The 19,439-nt window shown below is 32.0% G+C and overlaps 2 long non-coding RNA genes across 2 annotated transcripts in view; one reads left to right on the top strand and one right to left on the bottom strand.

Annotated features, from left to right (window-relative positions):
- LOC121127140 (uncharacterized) overlaps nucleotides 1-7,780 on the top strand; it is a 30,869-nt gene extending 23,089 nt beyond the window's left edge. The window contains exon 3 of the long non-coding RNA XR_005867561.2: nucleotides 7,589-7,780. This is a non-coding gene — a long non-coding RNA (uncharacterized lncRNA). The remainder of the gene's footprint in view (nucleotides 1-7,588) is intronic.
- The window catches only part of LOC121127141 (uncharacterized), a 28,626-nt gene continuing 16,873 nt past the window's right edge, over nucleotides 7,687-19,439 (bottom strand). The window contains exons 3-5 of the long non-coding RNA XR_005867562.2: nucleotides 10,371-19,243; nucleotides 9,621-10,262; nucleotides 7,687-9,519 (exon numbers count right to left, since the gene is read on the bottom strand). This is a non-coding gene — a long non-coding RNA (uncharacterized lncRNA). The remainder of the gene's footprint in view (nucleotides 9,520-9,620; nucleotides 10,263-10,370; nucleotides 19,244-19,439) is intronic.

Raw genomic sequence — 19,439 nt, 5'->3', positions numbered from 1 at the left:
TAAAAACATTATCTTTCTTCCACCATCTCAACATAACTTTGATTTGTTTCTTTGTTCTTCTTTCTCGATCATTCTTTCCGTTCATAGAAAAAAAAAACAAAAAAAAACTCCCAACTTTGAGCATACTTCAATCTTGAATGTCAAACAACACTAAACATTTTGGAATATAAAATAGACATGGTTTGGCCAGTCTCAATTTTTTTTTTTTTTTTTTTTTGAGCAATTTTTTATGTTTCAAGGAAAAGTTCTTCACATTTGTGTAGTCTTGTATTACTTAATACTAACTGAGTTTTATTCTCTAATTAACACGTGTACAACAAACATTTGAGACGCCGATAAACAAACAATAAGACCATAAACAGACATATATAAATACACACATAATATACAATACATAATAAAGCTAATAAATACGACATATTCCACATTTCCCTTACTATCAATGGATTCAACCTTTAACGTAATTATTGTAGATAGTTGGAGGATTAGACTTAGTATCATTTTATTTAAGAACTGCTGGACCTAGATCTTTTGCCCCCTGATTAATTTCCGTAGATTTATAATTTTCTAGGCGAGGAGGTGGCATCTTATTTATATGGCCCGATTTCTCTATACGAGCCAGTATCCGTTTCAATGATATAGGAACGTGGTGTTGAATTTTGTATGACAATTCCACTGTCTTCTTTCTCGTATTACAACTTCATCTCCTTTCTGAAGAGAAATCAAAGGTTTTACTGCGTTTCGTAGATCCAAATTAATCCTTTTTGTCGTCTATTTATTTTCCTGCAACTGATGAAAAGCCTGGCTAGGTATTACAGATACATAGGTATAAGGGATCATCTCATCCCTTGTCTTAAATACCCACTCACCTACGCAAGATGGAGGTTTACTAATATAAAGGGGCGTGCCCTCCTGATACGGAGATCGGTAAGAGAGTGGGCAAGGCTGTCCCACGATACTCCAAAAGAGGTTTAATATCTTATTAAGGACTTGTTGGACTACATTTATGGTTTATGGAATTGCAATATGGACAAGTTTTTAAGATTTAAAATAATGGGGAAATTATACGTTTTGAAACATTAATACAAAGGTTTTAATCGGATGGCGATCTGACGCTTAATAACAGGATGGACAAGTCGGAGGCAATGCCGTTTTAAGGTATTCTTTTCAATATTAAACTATTCTGAATATTCTTTCTGATTATCCCTTTGATATACTTTACTTTAACGTACATTTTTTGAATTTTATTTTACGTATATATGTCTCAACTTTTTAAATTTTCATATATAAATGTAAATATTTATACTAGAAAAGAATATACAAAGAGAGGCAGAGAGCAACTAACTATGGGGAACATGGTCCACACGGGATCCCAGTTTAGGGAACCAAAAATTATTAAAAGACCAAGAGAAGTCCCAGAAAGTACAAAATTCCAAAACAGAAACCCCCCTTGCAGGCGAGGGGTGTCCCATTCCCAACAGAACAGAAGCTGTGTTTCTGTAAGTTTCAGGTCTCTGACTTCCATATTTATAAAACCTGGCTAGGTACTACTATTGGAGATAACTGGCATGCAGGTATAGGAACTTTCGTGTTTAACCTTCTTCCCGTCATTAACTCAGCTGGAGAATCATTGGATAGAGGAGTAGTTCTATAATTTAAAAGAACTAAATAAGGGTCCTTGCTGCTTGATAAAAGTCTTTTAACAGTTTGGAATGCTCTCTCTCGCTCTCCATTTCCTGATGAATGTCTAGGACTGCTTGTAATATAACGGAAACCATATTAATAAGTAAATAGTTAAAACTCTCTTGATGTATAATAACTGATGCTAGCAGACCTAACTTGATCTGGGACTCCAAATCTATAAAATACCTGCGTCATCCAATCAATGAGTTCCTTCAATGTTGTTGTGGTTTGTAAACTGGCCACCTAAATCCATCTGGAATAATAGTCCACAAAAACAATAAAATGTTTCCCATTTTCTTCATAGACCTACATACCGATATATTGCCATGGCCTTTGAGGAAATTTTGTTGGCATTAACGGCTCCAGAAGATATTCCCTGTTAGCTTGACATCTCCAGCAATTTCCAATAAGCTCTTCCATATTTTTCATTGTTCCCAGTCACCATACCGTGTTCCAAGCCAAAGCTTGATATTTAATAATACCTTGATGCCCTTCATATATTTGATCGAAACTATCGAATTTAATTGCAGAGGTAATCATCCTTCTAGTTCCCATCATCAACAATCCTCCGACAACTGTTCAGTTCTGCTCGATAAAAATAATGTAGTCTAACAAGTCCTTTAATAAGATGTTTATCAGGCCATCCTTCGGATGAATAGATTATAATTTGTCTACAAACGTCATCTTCTTGCTGATAACGTATAATTTCTTCCAACTTGTTATTAGTGATATGTAGTTATGATTTGCATATTCAATTCTTCCTATAAAGTATATTCCTCCTTATTATCCATTGGAGATCGTGAAAGTGATCACCCGTGTTCAAATTTTCAACAGGAACATGTATTGGGGTAAACGAATATCTCATTTACTTCATCCTCATTCTTTGAATCTTTACCAGAAGTTTATCTAAATCCTTCGTCGAGAATAACGGAATCAATGGTTTATGATAAGTTTTTAATAAAATATCTTTACCCAGAATGAAATCTGAAATGTCACACGCAAAAGTTGATGCTAGAGCTTCTTCCTCGATTTGAGAATATCTTTGCTTGGCTTCTGAAATACTTTTGGAAGTGTACACCACTGGCGCATATCTATCATCGTGCTTTTGCATGAACACTCTTCCTTATAACCTCAATCGCCTTCTCCTGCCCGGTACCCCAATACCATCCACTAGTAGATTCCAGAAGTTCACGTATTGGTTGCGTCCTGGTCACTAAGTCTGGCAAGAATTTCATGAGCTGATTTACAGTTCCCATCAACTTTCTAACCTCACTAACATTTTCGGAACTCTCATCTTCATGATCGCTTCAACCATCTATTTTGAGCTTTCCACACCATTAGCTCCAAAAATTTGACTCAAAAAATATATTTGGGTTTCAGCACATTGACACTTTTCCTTGTATCTCTGGTATCTTTCAACTTTCTCAAGGTTTGTACCATTCGTTCATCGTGCTCTTCTTGAGTCTTCTGAACACAACAGTGTTATCAATAAGACAAATGCTCCTTGCTGACTTCCCAAAATCCTATATATTTCACTCTGAAACTTCTCTGGCCCTGATTTAATTCCGAAGGGTATCCTTTTATACCGGAACCTCCGGAATAACCTTATAAAAATAACAAGTTTTCTACATTCTTCCTCCAAACATACCTGATGAAATCATTCGTTGGTATCCAATTTTGAAAAAATATTGGCTCCTCCCAATAAGGAAATAGTATAATCCACTGTAGGAAGCATAAGTCTTTCTATCTTCACTACTAAATACAATTTGGTTAGATCTACACAAATTCTAACTCTGTCCTTTTCTTATGGAAATCCAACCCTAGGAGAACACCAGTCCGTTGGCTCCACAGACGCCTTAATGACATTTAGTTTTACGAGCTTTTCTAATTCTGGTTTTACTAGAGGTAGAATTGGAATTGATATCCTCCTTGGAGTCATGACACTGAAAGGACCCACATTCGAATCTATTTTTATTTTATATTCGCCTTCCAACCTCCCAAGTCCATAAAACATAGATTTGAATTCCGGAGAACTAATCTGATCCCTCGTTACTTGCTAGATGAACTTGACCACTCCAAAGGCACTACTGGCTTCTCTTCCAAGTAATAGAGAACCAAAAGAAAGAACATATACTTCCTCCTGTCTCTTTTCTTAATCTCTCCTATGAACACACCAATCACAGGTAACTTCTTATGATGCGGTCCGTTCAGTAATTTCGTAGGCTTTCTTAATATATATTTATTGAAATAAAGATGGAAAACACTTTTGGTTACCAACATTACACCGGCCCCAGTATATACATTCAAATAAAGGCGTTTGCCTCGACAGACACTTTTATCCTCCAAGCGCCATTATTATTCTTGTTTCCAATTGCTTTATATTCTAACCTTGCTAAGAAATAGTCCGGTGAACTGGGTAACTCTTCCAGAAGTGCTTGAACCATCCTATGCTGATTTCGGTACACTTTACCCCAGTGTCCAGTTCCTTTGGATTTGTTTCGTTAACTTCCATTTGGTGGACATTTGTCGCTCAGACATACCTCTTTTCCACACCACTGGCAGGATTTCCTCATCGATCCTTGAGGTTTGAAGTTCTGTTGCTTCACTTTATCTTGATGCATTTTGTTTTTCCTTATATCTTCGGGTTCCTATCACATGAAACTGAACCTTTCACTCATTTTTAATCTCAAGAGCCCATCTTCCTGAACATTCCTCCACTCTGTATTCATGCACGGCATTTACCAGTGTAAGATCACCATCCCTTAAGAGCCTTGAGCTAACATTATCACTATTTATTCCCAGTACAATTTTATCTTTGATAAACTTGTCACATAAATCGTGTATTGCAAGCGAAACAACATGACATACTCACTAGCACTACTACAGAGAACTAATAGCTTCGAACGAGGTTAGGTTTGACTTTTTGCAGTCATATTCTGTCCCGGAACAATCCCAATGCATTCTTAATTCGCTATATATTTTTTTTCCTTTGACTCCTGACACCATGTGTAGTCTTGTATTATTTAATACTAAATGAATTTTATTCTCTAACTACCACGTGTACTATAAACATTTGAGACGCCGATATACAAACAATAAGAACATAAACAGACATATAGATACATAATATACAATACATCATGAAGCTAAAAAATAGTGGACATTAAATAAGTCTACTGCATTAATTTCATATTTTATTAAAAGGTAACGAAACATTAGTATTTCCGTTCTACCCTAGCTATTTTAGAAAAAGACACCAAAACTTTACGATAAGAATCTGGTCACCCTGACTCCCACCCCTCTACGAAATGTGTTCCTTCTCTTACATTATCCTCTTTCTACTGATAGCCGTAACTTCAACTAAGTAAAGGGATGGTGGGAGGGACTATTGATAAAGGTATTGCTACACTTTTAATAAAATATGACTTTAATATATTAGACTTAATTCATTTTTACTATTTTATGTCATTGGGTAGCTATACATTTGTAATCCTACAAGGTTATTTTACTCCAAACCAGTTGGAAAGAAGGAGTACAAATTGAAACACAATTATTTTATACTTTACTAAATATCCATTTGCGATACGTCGTAAACATAGAATCTTAATACCGGCTTGTAACGAATAAAATAATATTTTATCAATTATAAGTTAACTATTTCCTTATAGGAACATTATAAAACCGATGGAAAGCTCATGATTCCTCACACCAAAACCTGTTTAATAACTTCCTGAACTGAACTGTCATCAGTTCTTTTTAAAGCTACACCAATGTCTCTTAAGCTATTACCTTTGAAAACTTCAACATTAATACCTGTCATTTGCATGATTTCATAACCATTTATTAGCAGTCTGAGTACCAAAGGGGTGACAATTCCCCTCAAAGTTACAAACAATTGATCTTTTAATTCTAGTCTTATTTACATATTTAATGATATGTCTGACAGGATCCAGTTACTCGTCTGACAAAAGCTTGCTAAATTAATTCCACTTCTAATATGGCCTAAACTTGAATTTTTCTAGACCCAAACAGGGGAGAAAAATACAAAATTGCTATTGATTATCGAATCGAAATCTTTATTTAATAAAAACCCCTCTAAATCAACAATGTTACAAAGACCCTAATTGCGAGGTTCTGTTTGTCTAGGCACGAGATAATTCTCCGGACTACCCCAAATCATAGTGACTCCCTCAATACCTCGTGCAACTGTAGGAACTATTTTGTTCCTATTGATAAGAGAGTTATCAAAATTTCTGGTGAGCAACTTCGTTTTTCCCATCTGCTTGTAAGTCTTGGAAGCTGATGGAACTGCAGGGAAGAAGTTTTCTTTCTTCTTCCACCTGATGGAGTATGCATCTAAGACCTTCGCTTGATCGTTTCTCATCGAAGATATTGTACTTTGATATTTGGTCAACCTGAATCCCTCCATATCGCATTAGACCAAACGTGGTTTTTCCAAATAATCTTGATTGATGAAATACCAAATATAAGATGGCTTGGAGCCAAGCTTTTTGGTTTCTCCTCCGGTATTGATGTTTTAAGGGATTCTTTAAAGGAAGAGACTAAAAGTACCTTTCTAGCGTTCTTAATGAGCTTTTTCATTCTTTTTCAGGTATTGCCCCAAGTAAAAAACATACTCTTCCATAAAAGTGAAGGGTTCCATGAAGGAAACATGGAAATTCTCCCATTCCTTAAATCTCATGGCCATGGCTTCTAAAAAAAAAAAAATCGCTCTTTATTTTCTAGAAATGTCAGTTATCTCCTCATAGGCCCCCATAACGGGTCTAGATGACAATCTGAAATTTTTTTGTATGTCAGTTAGATTGATAATTATGGCATTACATCCAGGCACTTAATTGCCATCGGAATAGCTAGTTGTGAATCAACAGACTCCGATTAATTTATAAAATGAGTCTATAAAGGATTGAAATTTTGTGTTAGATTTTGAGTGCATGGTCAACGTCTCCACGGAATATGATAGGGAGTCGTTAATACAGCATGTATAGAAGGATGATAGCTTGACCTGCGTCGTTATTTCTACGGATTTTTCACAAATGTGTATTAAATTTTAGTTTAACAATTATATGTTTATTATTTCATATTTATACGTCTGGACTCTTAAAGGGTAGAAATAGAAAGAGGATGATATAAAGGAAGGAACACATGTTGTATAGGGGTGAGATTCAGGGTCACCAGATTCTTATCGTAAAGTTTTGGTGTCTGTTTCTAAAATTCCTAGGCTAGAACGGAATTACAAATGTATGGCTACACTATGACATAAAATACGCCATATTCCACAAAAACAAAGTTCATCACACCATAGCGACTATTATGCAAAGACCTGGAAATAAAAATGTATATGTTCGTATATATTTTTTAACAAAATATATGTATACTTTCAATAATTCTGGTTTAGACTGGTACTACTGTAAAGAAACATATTAGACTTGCATATGTGGCTTCCAAGGTTACAAATTAAATTCAACATAAAAACACATGTGTAGGTTGTTCCTTACCTTCATAAAAATCGTCCAACAAAAATTTAAATTGTGTCAACAATTTAATCTTCTAAATGATTTATCTTATCTATTAATATAATTGAAATCTAATTCAATTAAATCAGTATATACATAGAACAATATTTTTATTATTCAAAAAATAAAAATGAAATAGCCAATAAACCACAATTTATATGTATATTTTTTTAATTTACAAATTATTTGTTCTCTTCTTGGTAAAGTTTCTCTTTCAGAAAATTCCTTGAGGTGTATATTCCTCACAGGGATTCTGCAAGGTAAATTTTCTTAATAGTGAAAAGAGCGGTGTTTTTTGGGTTTTTTTTTTTTTGTAATCAAGAAGAAGAACGGATTTTATAATAATATTTTATTTTATTTATCAATTATAGGTAATCAAAATTATACTCCATCCACATCCTCGAATTAGCTCAATTATTAATAAAAACTTGTTTCATGTGTTATATTTTTGTAAAATAAAAGACACTTGTAATCAATATCCTTTTTATAATTTAAATTTTGTACACACTAAATTGAATAGTACTTATACAATGTTTATAAACAATAAAGAATTCAATATGTTATATATTCGTTATTACTCGTCATTCGTGTTTCCAGTTTTGTAATGAAAAGTTTTTGGCGATTTCTAAGAATTCGACACATAATATTCTTCAAACCTTCACAATTTTCTTTTTTTAAATAAAGATGTTTTTTGTTAGAAGGAGAGAAAATATCACTAAGAGATAAATTTGTAAATATGTCTTATCATTTTTGTGTTCCCTATTTTTCTTTTCCCATTTTTAGATGGAGTTCATTGATTAGGTATAAGTAGACATTTTAGAGATAAAAATCGTGTATATTTTGGGTTAAAAAAAAGGAAACCAAAATCAACATCGTAACCCTGAAAATTTGAAGAATATTGCTTAGCTGTGATGGCGCTTCTTTACATTAGTTACAATCAGCTGTGACGAGGGAAGAGGGATATAACGAAATATATAAGGATAATTATTGTTAAAGCTATTTGTTATATTTTATATTTATAACTTCTATATCGTATAATTGGTCATTTTAATTTTTCTGATTCTCTGCATATAACTTCTATTAAAATTTTTAATTAGAATTTTTAATAATATTCTACTTTTTTTTAGTTGTATTTTTTTAATTTACAAATATTTATTTAACTCACTTTCACAAATATATATAACTATACTTTAATTTATCAATTTACTAGTAATCTATTGCCACGGGTAAAGTAATAATCATTATTTGGTGTTTTCTGTTTCTTTATGGAGGAAAAGTGGCTTTATACAATAAAGATAACAACATGATATATGAAGTTAAATCAAAGGAGATGAATAGATAACGTCTGTCAAGTACTCCTATAAGCAGGACAGGACACTGCACTCACATGTTTCCAATATGGGTCTTTGTTTATTGTATATCAATTATCATATACGGTTTGTCTCTCTTAAAGTGTTTTGCTACAAAAGATAGAGTTGTTAAAAGTATTTTGCTACGGAAAATCATCCAAATAATAAAAATGAGGTTATATATTTCTAACAGACGGGGTATTTTATGAGTACTTTAATCAAAATTAACATTAAAAACATATAAAAAAGAAAAGGCAATATCAAAAAATACAAAGTTGGTCCAAGTCTACAAGTCAGAAGATTTTGTTTGAAATTTAGCTTTTTTCTATTAGCTTCTGAATTCTTAGCTGCCATTTCCTTTTGTATTAAAAATCGGATGTCATCATTCAGTTTAGCACTTAAATTTTTACCAATGACATTAAACAAAGCGAATAAAATTCTTTGAAGAAAAGCTGACTTCCTCGCAATTTACGCCCATAACAGCGATAATGTCAGAGTTTAAACTGTCCTGCATCCTGTTAATGAATGTGGCAGCAAATGAAGCTCTAGGATTTGGGGTGCAAAGTAAACTGTTTTTCTCTTCAGGAGTAGCTGTGATGTAAGAGAACATGGAGTGAGCATAAAGACAGGAGAGGTAGATAAAGTCGGATGGAGTGGACAACCCCCTCTGCTCATTATGTTGAAGAACTCTTTCAGGTCTACATGCTGATTGCTTGGGCTAGCGAAGGTTATTGAGTCCGGAGGTGTGTCTCTGATAACCATTAACTCTTACCATGATGTACAGCTGATCTTCTTCAAAGAATAACCAATATACCCGGCAACAAAGTAGAAAGCATTACTCTCTCCCTTGGAAGCTAGTTCCTGGAGGTCACCTAGTTCCCATTTAGGCAAAATAAGTTCAGCTTTTACCGGGTCTTCATCCAGCAGAGCTTTAATTTCTGAAGTAGTCATACCTGAAAATTTAAAAAAGTAAAATATTGTTATGATATTATTATATTGTAAAATAAGTAATAACTAAATAAAGAAGCTTACTATTAACAAATATCTTATTTACCTGAGAATTTGACAAGACTCATAATACGAATATTTTTCTCTGCTTCCAGTATCTGTCTCAATGCTGATGTAATAGATACCTCCACTTAGTTGTCTGTACCAGCTGAACCTTCTTTCGATGGAATCAGACTGGGACATACTGTGGAGTACATAGGAGAAGTCTTCATCTAGGAGATGATACTCTGCCAGATCTGCTACGGCAAGGCAAGTCTACTCTGTTGCTAGGAAGGTTTCTGCTATGACGCCAGATGCTTTACTGTTTTGACACTCGATGAGAAAGTCGACAAAATCTTTCAAGAAAGAGAGGCCAAGTTTGTTCGTTTCAGAGATTGGTTTCCAAAACTCATCTCTCTTTTCGTAGCCAACTCCAGGTGTCTTGACGTTTAGGATATTCTACGTAGTTCTGACAAACTCTGAAAATTTGGATGTGTCTTTAAACTCCAGTCTGTTGTCTTCTTTGGAGTATAACTTAAACGCTCCAATTAATTATTCGTGAAACACAGTATACTGTTGTAGTTCCTTGAACTGTTGAACCCTACGTGACGTGGTCACACCTTGAGTTGGCCTTGATGACGCTTTAGAAGTTGAGAGGTAGTTGGGGCAGTTTAACCATAGGGATGGTACTCCATCTGGTTTGAGGTACCTGTAAAAGAAGGACAGTTATAAGCATCCTATCTTCCCAACATTTTTTACAAATTATTAATCACAAAAACGGCAATCAGAACCCATCAAAAGTGAGCAGCTGTCTTACCTTTTCTGTAGAGCCTTGCCAAGGGTCTGACTTCTTTTAGACTCAGAGATGAAATCAGAGTCGTTGAAATGCAGGGAATACAGCTTTGTACTTTTAGATGGTGCATAATCTGTCCTCTTCAGATCTGTTTCTCTTGGAATGAATCAAACATTATCAAGTCCGGGGGTTTTCTCTTTGTTTGGCTACAGATGGATCGTAATACCAGACTGTTGTCGCTTGTTGCCATAGCCCGTTCTACACACTAGAGCACAACACTTAGTGTGCATGATTGGAATTACAAAACACAATAAAGATGGAGTCCACAAAGTAACGAAGAGTTATTAGTTATTATCTTACCAAATACATTGCATTTTTTTTTCTTTCAATGGACCCATGTTGCACACGTATTTGAATTCATATTTGCGGGTGCCCGGCCCTGCTTACAGGAGTCCTTGCATCTGTTTACTATCTATGACTAGGAGTAAGAAGCTACAAACTATCACGCCCTTGACAAGATTAAAGGTGTGTTAACTGATGTGCAAAAATTATAAACTTCATTGCAAATCTTATCCTTTTTTTTTGTTATTTTTCTGGCGTTCTTTACAATAACTGTTCTTTGAAGTTGTCTGGAACTTTTAATACAACCTTTCTTTTCATAATTTTGAAGGGAAAAGAGGCAAAAAATAAATAATTGTAAGCAAACTCATAAGGAATTTGCTTCAACTCACTTTAAATGTGAGTATGGATGTTTGCAAAGGAGTCTGGAAAAATAGTTAAAGTATTTGGAAGCATAGCTTAAAAAAGCTTATGAATCTGACATATTCAAATTGTATGATTTTAATTTTCATAAATTTTTGCATGGTGGGTCATCTGATTTTTCTTGGAGAGTTGTGAAGAATTCCAAGGAACATTTAGTCATAGGATATCCGTTATTTAAGTGAATTGAAGTAAATAATAATTAATTATCATATAAAGTCCGGAGCTGAATCCAACAGCAGCAATTACAACAGTTTGAACGAGGGTACTCTAATAAATCTTGCTGAATGAAATGCAATAGTGAAGGGCGTCAACATGGCAATGAAATGGGGAGCCAAGGATATCATAATTAAAACCAATTCTGCAACAGTATATTCATGGATCCTAATGGTGTAAAAGGGATAGAAGAAACTCACAGTGGCCGGAATCTTCGAAATGCTAATTTTACCCATCATGTAGAAATTGATATCTATAGCATTTCTTCGTCAGACTGTATGGGTATTATTGTACCCATACTATTATTAAATTGTGTCTAACTTTTTTTTTATAGAAATTTGAGAGCTCTAAGATTTCTTGACTACTCTACATTTTTTCATTAAATTATGCACACTAGTTTTTAGGCAGAAATATTGGAAGTTACCAAGAAAGGGATTAAAGTTTTTTATCAACCTTAAGAGGTGGCATAGGTAGAATTATACCCTCGTATTTTGAGCAAACATTTGTGTGAATAAATCAATATTTGTTTAATATCTTTTAATGTGATTAATGAAATGATAAGTGAATGACGCAAAAAAAAACATATAAAATAAAATATTCGAGGTAAATTTGGACATTTTTACAACTTATACATGTAATTTTTGTTTCTCAATGTTCGTCACGAGTGTAACACAACTTTTCTTGGTCTTATATCGACTTTCTTTCTAATCACAGGAAAGATAACATCTGCCAAAAATTGGATTACCTCCAATACTTCCACAGAGTACTTTTGGTTAAGCTGCTGTCTTTCCAGCGGTAGGTTTATATGCTCCCCTAAGACCATTTTCAATAATATAATCTCTTGCTTGCTTGATTTTATGGCCACTAATTCTCCAGACATATGCATAGATGAGAGAAACACAGTTGATTTGTTAATTGGCAGGAATAAATATTATTTTTTTTCTGAATGTTCCAACTGAAACAATATATCCTAAACAATTTATTCCCATTGTAAAGAAATGGAGTGATTAGTTTTGAAAACCTTATATTAATTGGATTCCTAAATAAATAATTGATTTATACTTTTTGTATGCATAAAACTCTTAATGATGAAGAAATGTTACACTCTTTCATTATTTAGTGACAAATAATTTATGAATTTGTCATCATTAAATTCAGTTTATGATAAATTATAACTATAGCTTGATTTGAATATAGTTCTTCATTTATTTTGGGATTATTATTTGGATATGATGTTAAATAATTTATTCATTAATTATATATATCCATGCTATTGTTCCTTACTTTAATATTACATAATACTAGTACATTTTTGAACATTATTATTTTGAATATCGTATATTAGATAAATATACCATCTTTCAAAAGTGTTTTTGAAGTCGTGTTCTTATGTCCACGTCCCATTGTAGTAACACCAGAGGCTTTGCTTATCGTGGAATACTCTTGGGGTGAAGTAGAGAATGGCCGAGAGCTAGGAGATGGTTGTTGAAACAATTATGAACACAACGTATAATCGGGGTGGAAAGTGGGTCTCACTCCTCAACAATATCACACAAGTACTATTTAATATTTAAGAATATCATATTCCTATTCAATGACATTATTTATTTTCAGAGAAAAATGACGTATCACTTATTAACAGAAAAAAAATGAGCTCCAATCAGCATCAAACTAATGTTTAAATTAAATATATGTAAATGGTATATAATTTATTAGTGTTCTTTCAGGGCTAATAGAAATAAAAGGTTGGACCATCATGTAAATGGGCTTCAATTGGATGTATCGTACCGACTGCAGGTAAGGCAGACAGATTTTGACAAAACATGCTACCAATCATAGTCTATAAGGTCGCTATTTCCAAGAATTTCAATTTTGATGTATCGTACCGACTTTCTGGGTAAGAAAGACAGATTTTGGCAAAACAACAACCATTCATCCACTATGACGCCAATATTAAAAAGTGTTGTAAAAGTAGGACATCAATCCTACATGTGTTATTGTATAACCTCGTATTTCTATTTACCCTTTGTCTTCTTATTTATAAAATTATTTCTTATATGGGAAATATATTAATATCATTGTAAAAACAATTAATTTGTACAAGTTATTATGCTATATATTATATGATTTTATAATAATTTTTGTAGTGTATCTTCCACCGGTATGTTAAAAAAGAAAGAAACTAAAAATGAACGTGTTAAGCCTCATAATTTGTAGAATATTTGAGAGTAGAGCAGCATAGTTATCTTGACGTTTTATTAGATTAGCCCTGAGCAGCCCTGAGAGAGATGAAAAGAAAAAAAACACTAATCATACTCCGTATATATATATATATGTATATAAATAGGAAGAAGTAAGGACATAGACAAAAATTACTCCGATGAATATTCTCAATTCAACGAGGATTGAAATTGGTACCTATCACTCATAAACAAATCCTTAGTGTTACTCTGCTTCTCTCATAAGATCACGTAAATTTTCAATCCAACTTCGTGTCTATCGATGGTGTGTAGGTAGGAACGGGTTCTCTATGGTATTACTATTACTTATTTATTAAGTATTAACACACTATCTTACTTTGTGTTTATCAAGGATGAACGCCTTGTCCAATAAATCCAAGCGTGGATCATTGGTGTTTTGTCCCATAATGCATAAATTACTATAATATATAGATGATCACTATCTACGTAAACTCTGAAGCTCACCTTTTCAGTTAGTTATTCAAAGGATATTGTTTATTACTGTTTTGATACTTAGGACTTTTAATAATGACATTATGCTATGCTTGCGACTCGTAAGAAGTAAAGAAATCAGTTTTTGAATAGCAATAAGTCTTCAGGAGTCCTTATTTCTTCCTCAAATCACGAGGCGGATAAGTATCGACTTCATTGTTGTTTTATGGAATTCAAGATGTCAAATTTTACTGCGAAACAACAAGTTTATTTCCTTAGTTATAGTGGTGGAGGATATTACCCTCCTTAGGAAAGGACATTATGACACTCAACAGCAATCCGTAATTGCAGTGCTGGTTTGTCCTTATATGGTTAATTTTTGGTTCGTCCTTATCTCATTAATTTGGAAGGTATCCAAGGATTACAAGTGTAAAAAGTATCAATAACGTTCTCGTTTCTTATTTCAGAGGCGAAAGACTGAAGGTTTTCATGGCGAACGGAGCTTCATATTGTATTGAAGCAACCAAAAACCTTAAACAACATTTTTCACTTATGTTGCTTATCACTTGTCTTGATCATAGGTTGAAAAGAATAGCAATGCTCTGACCCGATTTCTTTTAAAATACAAACGCTCTCTTCTCTTAAGTGAATATATATTTTTTAATCCAAATGATCTAAAACAATTGACTACCACACCAACACTAAAAATTCAGTCAAAGAGTAGGTATATGACTGTTATGTATGCAACTCCCAAGTGTAACTATCGTAGAAAATCTATGCCAAGATATTACAATCGAATCTTTCGAAATTAATGTCTGTAGATGATAAGGATACATCAAATATAGAAAATTGGCACCATGAACCATCAATCACGGTTTAGAGTTTTTAGCATACAAAAACATTTATATCGTTAAATTTCATTCCGAGAGGATTTCCAACTTGAGGTTGTAGATAAACATTCGAAAAAAATCCTGTTTGACGAAGGTTCACGTCAAGAATATTATAATCAAAGGGAACATTGGTCTAAAACTAAAATAATAAAATTTCAAATCCCAAAAAATCAAAAATTATAGAAATAAATTTTAAAATTTGTAACCATAAAAAAAATTAACCCTACATCCTTGCTAAATTTTTGCATAATACTGATTTTGCATTTTTTTTAGATTTAACCTATTTTTTCAAAGTTTGAAGGTAAAAAAAAGGTCACAATATTAATTTTTATAGTATATAAAAGTATTATTTATAAATTAAGTTATTTAATTAAATAACTCTTGACAAATATAAAAGCAAAAAAATTATTTTACTCTATTGTCGTATTTATTGTTCGTTTGAATAGAGATGTGAGTCGACTCTTATCTGGGGAAGGGTTCAGCTTATCAAATTTTTCTGGATAAAGTTGACTTAATTTATATGTTTTAATTAAATATTTACTAATTATTGCTATAAATTCCTAATTGGCTGCTATTGACTCTAATATGGGTTTGTTTGAATAGAAATGTGAGTCCACTCTTATCTGGGGAGGGACGCAGTTCAGTTAAAATTTTCTTGATACATTTGACTTAATTTGCAGATTTTAATTAGATATATGCTAACTATTTTTATAAAATCCTAATTGGCACCTATTGACTCTATGGGAGTCTGATTGAATAGAAATGTGATTCGACACTTATCTGGGGAAATTTAATTTTTCAGGGTTCAATTGACTTAATTTGATTATTCTAATTATATAATTATAAATTAAATTAAATTATTTTTATAAAATCCTAATTGACTGCTATGGACTCTGATGTGGTTTTGTTTGAATAGAAATGTGATTCGAGTCTTATCTGGGAAAAGGGTCTAATTCATACATTTTTTTGTGGTTGAATAGTTAATTTGAATATTTAAAATAAATATTTGCAAATTTTTTGTATAATTCCTAATTTACTGCTATTGACTTTGATGTGGGTTTGTTTGAATAAAAATGTGAGTCGAGGCTTATCTGGGAAAAGGGTATAGTTAATTCAATTTTTCAGCGTTCAATTTTCTTAATTTGAATATTTATATAAAACATTTTTAAATTATTGATATAAATTCCTAATTGGCTGCTATTGACTCTAATGTGGGTTTGTTTGATTAGAAATGCGAGTCCACTCTTATCCGGGGAGGAGCACAGAAATTTTCTCGATACATTTAACTTAATTTGCAGATTTTAATTAAATATATGCAAACTATTTTTATAAATCCTAATTGCCTGCTTTTGACTCTGATTTGTCCTTTCTTAATAGAAATGTGAGTAGATTATCTGGGAAGGTTCCAGTTCATTTAATTTTTCTGGGTTAATTTTATTTAATTTCGTGGAGTTATATAAGAGATTTCCTGGACATAATTGTTTTTCATCTAATTAATATATCAATCCTAAACTTACTAAAATATTCAAAAAAAAGACCAAAAGGAGACGTTTTTTGGACAAAAAAATTAGTAAATTTTTACTGTAATAAAAAAATTTCAATTTCTGGATGATTTTGCTGAAAATTTAAAATTTGTAACCATAAAAAAAATTAACCCTACATCCTTGCTAAATTTTTGCATAATACTGATTTTGCATTTTTTTTAGATTTAACCTATTTTTTCAAAGTTTGAAGGTAAAAAAAAGGTCACAATATTAATTTTTATAGTATATAAAAGTATTATTTATAAATTAAGTTATTTAATTAAATAACTCTTGACAAATATAAAAGCAAAAAAATTATTTTACTCTATTGTTGTATTTATTGTTCATTAGACTTAATTTGTCTATTTTAATTAAATATTTGCAAGTTATTTTTATAAAATCTTAATTGGCACCTATTCACATTTTGCAAAATCACTTTTGCAAAATTTTCACGCTGGAAGCTTGCTTTGGCGGATATGAAAAAACCCGAAAAACGATATAAATGAAATTTCAAATCCAACAAATTCAAAAATTATAGAAATGAATTTGAAAATTTGTAAGAATAATAAAGTTAATCCTAGGTCCTTGCTAAATTTTTGCATAATACTGAATTTTCTAAATTTTCAATACAAAATATTTGAAACAATTATATGCTATGCAAAAATTTATTAAAAATTATGAATCACAAACTAACAATTTGCAGCAACCGAATTTGAACGTTGAATTATGACTTTTACATTATTGAAATCAAAATTAACAGACACAAGTCTTTTTTTTTTATGAGGTCTTTATTTATATTGCTCATAATGCACATGAATTAAAACAACATAAAATGTTAGGAATAATCGCATAATAAAGAAACTTAAATAAACATTATAGATTAAAATTAGACTACCTATCCAAGATTTAACTACAATACAACTATTGACTAATTAATTAATAATAGTAAAGATAAAATAATGTAAAACTGGTGATAAAACGTTGAGCTCTTCATAAAATGTTCATACCGTCACACGAACCTCCTTAACGTCGAATAGTATCGGCCAGAATCAGAAATGCGATACCGAATCACCTCAAAGGTGTAGACCCAGGAGCTACCATCCAAGTCATATAAAAAGCAGAATATCTCGTGAAGGCAGATTAAATTATTAACCTTAAATCCATTCTGTGAATATGTTCACACTTAGTTAGCTTTGATGAGATGATAGCCTTGGCACACTGAACTAAGCAATATGCATGTCTTGACTTTCATGTGACGATTTTCTGAATGAAAGACTGGATAAAAATAACACTTTAATCTCCCCCATGTTGTGAGTTGTCATTTCTATGTTCAATGATAAGAGCTCTTTAAGTATTCTCACAAAATGACGACCAACGAAAGAATGTTGAATACTATTAAAGAGCTTCTCGTATCCCTTAGAAGAACTAATGAAAAGGGGCATTTTGTAGATACCTGGAATGGTGAAGTAAATTTATTTCTTTCTACTACTCTTCTATAGATTCCTAACAAGTTCGAGATTTAATAATTTGCTTGGCATCTAAATATGGTTAAGATAAACTACCAGGATTTTTTTATTTGCTTTATTTGCTCTTCCTTTTTTCACTCCCGTATCTGAAAAGTGTTGAACAACGACGAAACAATCTTTTTCACCTTCAATAATGACATTTTCATTTTTTCTTCTATTTTTATCACTATCAGACCTTCTTTAGGGATACATTCTTTATTAGAGGGAGTATCGCCAAAAACTTCACTATAACCGGCTATGCTTGATTTTTCAGTATCATCGATAGCATTCCACTCCACTAAACGCTCCATTGTCTCCAAGTTCTCTGGTAAATTGTTTGGCATAATGTCATTATTACTACCTTCTTTAGCAAATTCTTCAGTAATCATAGATAGGAACTAATTATGAATTTAATTGAGATAATACTTTATGCTTAGAATTCTTTTTTTATAGAATTTCATTTCTAACAATTTCTGCAATTATTTTAAAGCTAAAATGAATATTGCTAGAATGAAGCTTATGTGAGCTTATTTGGTTTTTTACATAACATTAAAAATGCCAGAATGTGTTTTTACTGATCTATGTGCGCATATAAATCGTACACAAATCTTTTCTCATTATTAGTATTATCCTTTATTGATTAGAAAATTTAGCATTTAAGTTTAATAAAAAAATGAAGAAGATTTGCATACAAGTTCACAGCTGTCTTTCAGTATAATACTCTTAACGTAGTTTTTACTCACATCCGGAATAGCACAACCAAACTCTGTTATCACTTAACATTGGGCGAATCTTCAAAAAATTAATCGAAAAACAAAAACAAAAAAGGTTTATTCGTATTATTCTTATTATATTTTGCTTAACATTTCTTTATAATAGAGCCGATATACTATACATAGATATAATAAAGACTCTCTAATACATTTATTTACTATTAAACTGACTCAACATTACTATAACTAAAATTTTTGAACCAAAAACCATAAACTATACCTAACAATGTACAAGTACCCGTTAAAAGTACAAAGCACTTATTGGCAATTGAAGATTTTTGAGGAGGAATGTACTTATTTTGGCATCGCTGTAGAACCTTTTTGTGAATAGAATCTAGACTAATAGAATCAGGATTCGACTGTCTAGATATTTCATAAAATTCAGACGCCAAGTGATCCAATCCAGAAACTTCACGACGAAGTTCATTGATGTGACTTATTTCAGATACACGTCTTATCCCAATATCGTGATTATTTTCGGGTACTAAGTTGCATGACATTTCACTTCCAATACTTCGTTTAAAATTATTGGGCTCTTGAATTAATGAATTTGCAGATTCTAAAAAATAATATTTATTAAAAAAACGATATGTTTTTTAATTAAGCATTTTACTGCATGAATTTTTAATAAGAAATCCATTTTAGTGGATTTAGTTGTACTGTACGTCGGTAAAAGGGAGAGAGCCTTAATCAAGGAATTTTTGTCTTGATTAAGTAAAAATCGGAAGGAAAAATTGAAATGAGAAAACAGGTAA

Source organism: Lepeophtheirus salmonis, chromosome 12, assembly GCF_016086655.4.
Source record: "Lepeophtheirus salmonis chromosome 12, UVic_Lsal_1.4, whole genome shotgun sequence".
Taxonomy (NCBI): domain Eukaryota; kingdom Metazoa; phylum Arthropoda; class Copepoda; order Siphonostomatoida; family Caligidae; genus Lepeophtheirus; species Lepeophtheirus salmonis.
Note: the sequence above shows the minus strand (reverse complement) of the source record. Positions and strands in the feature narration are given on the sequence as shown.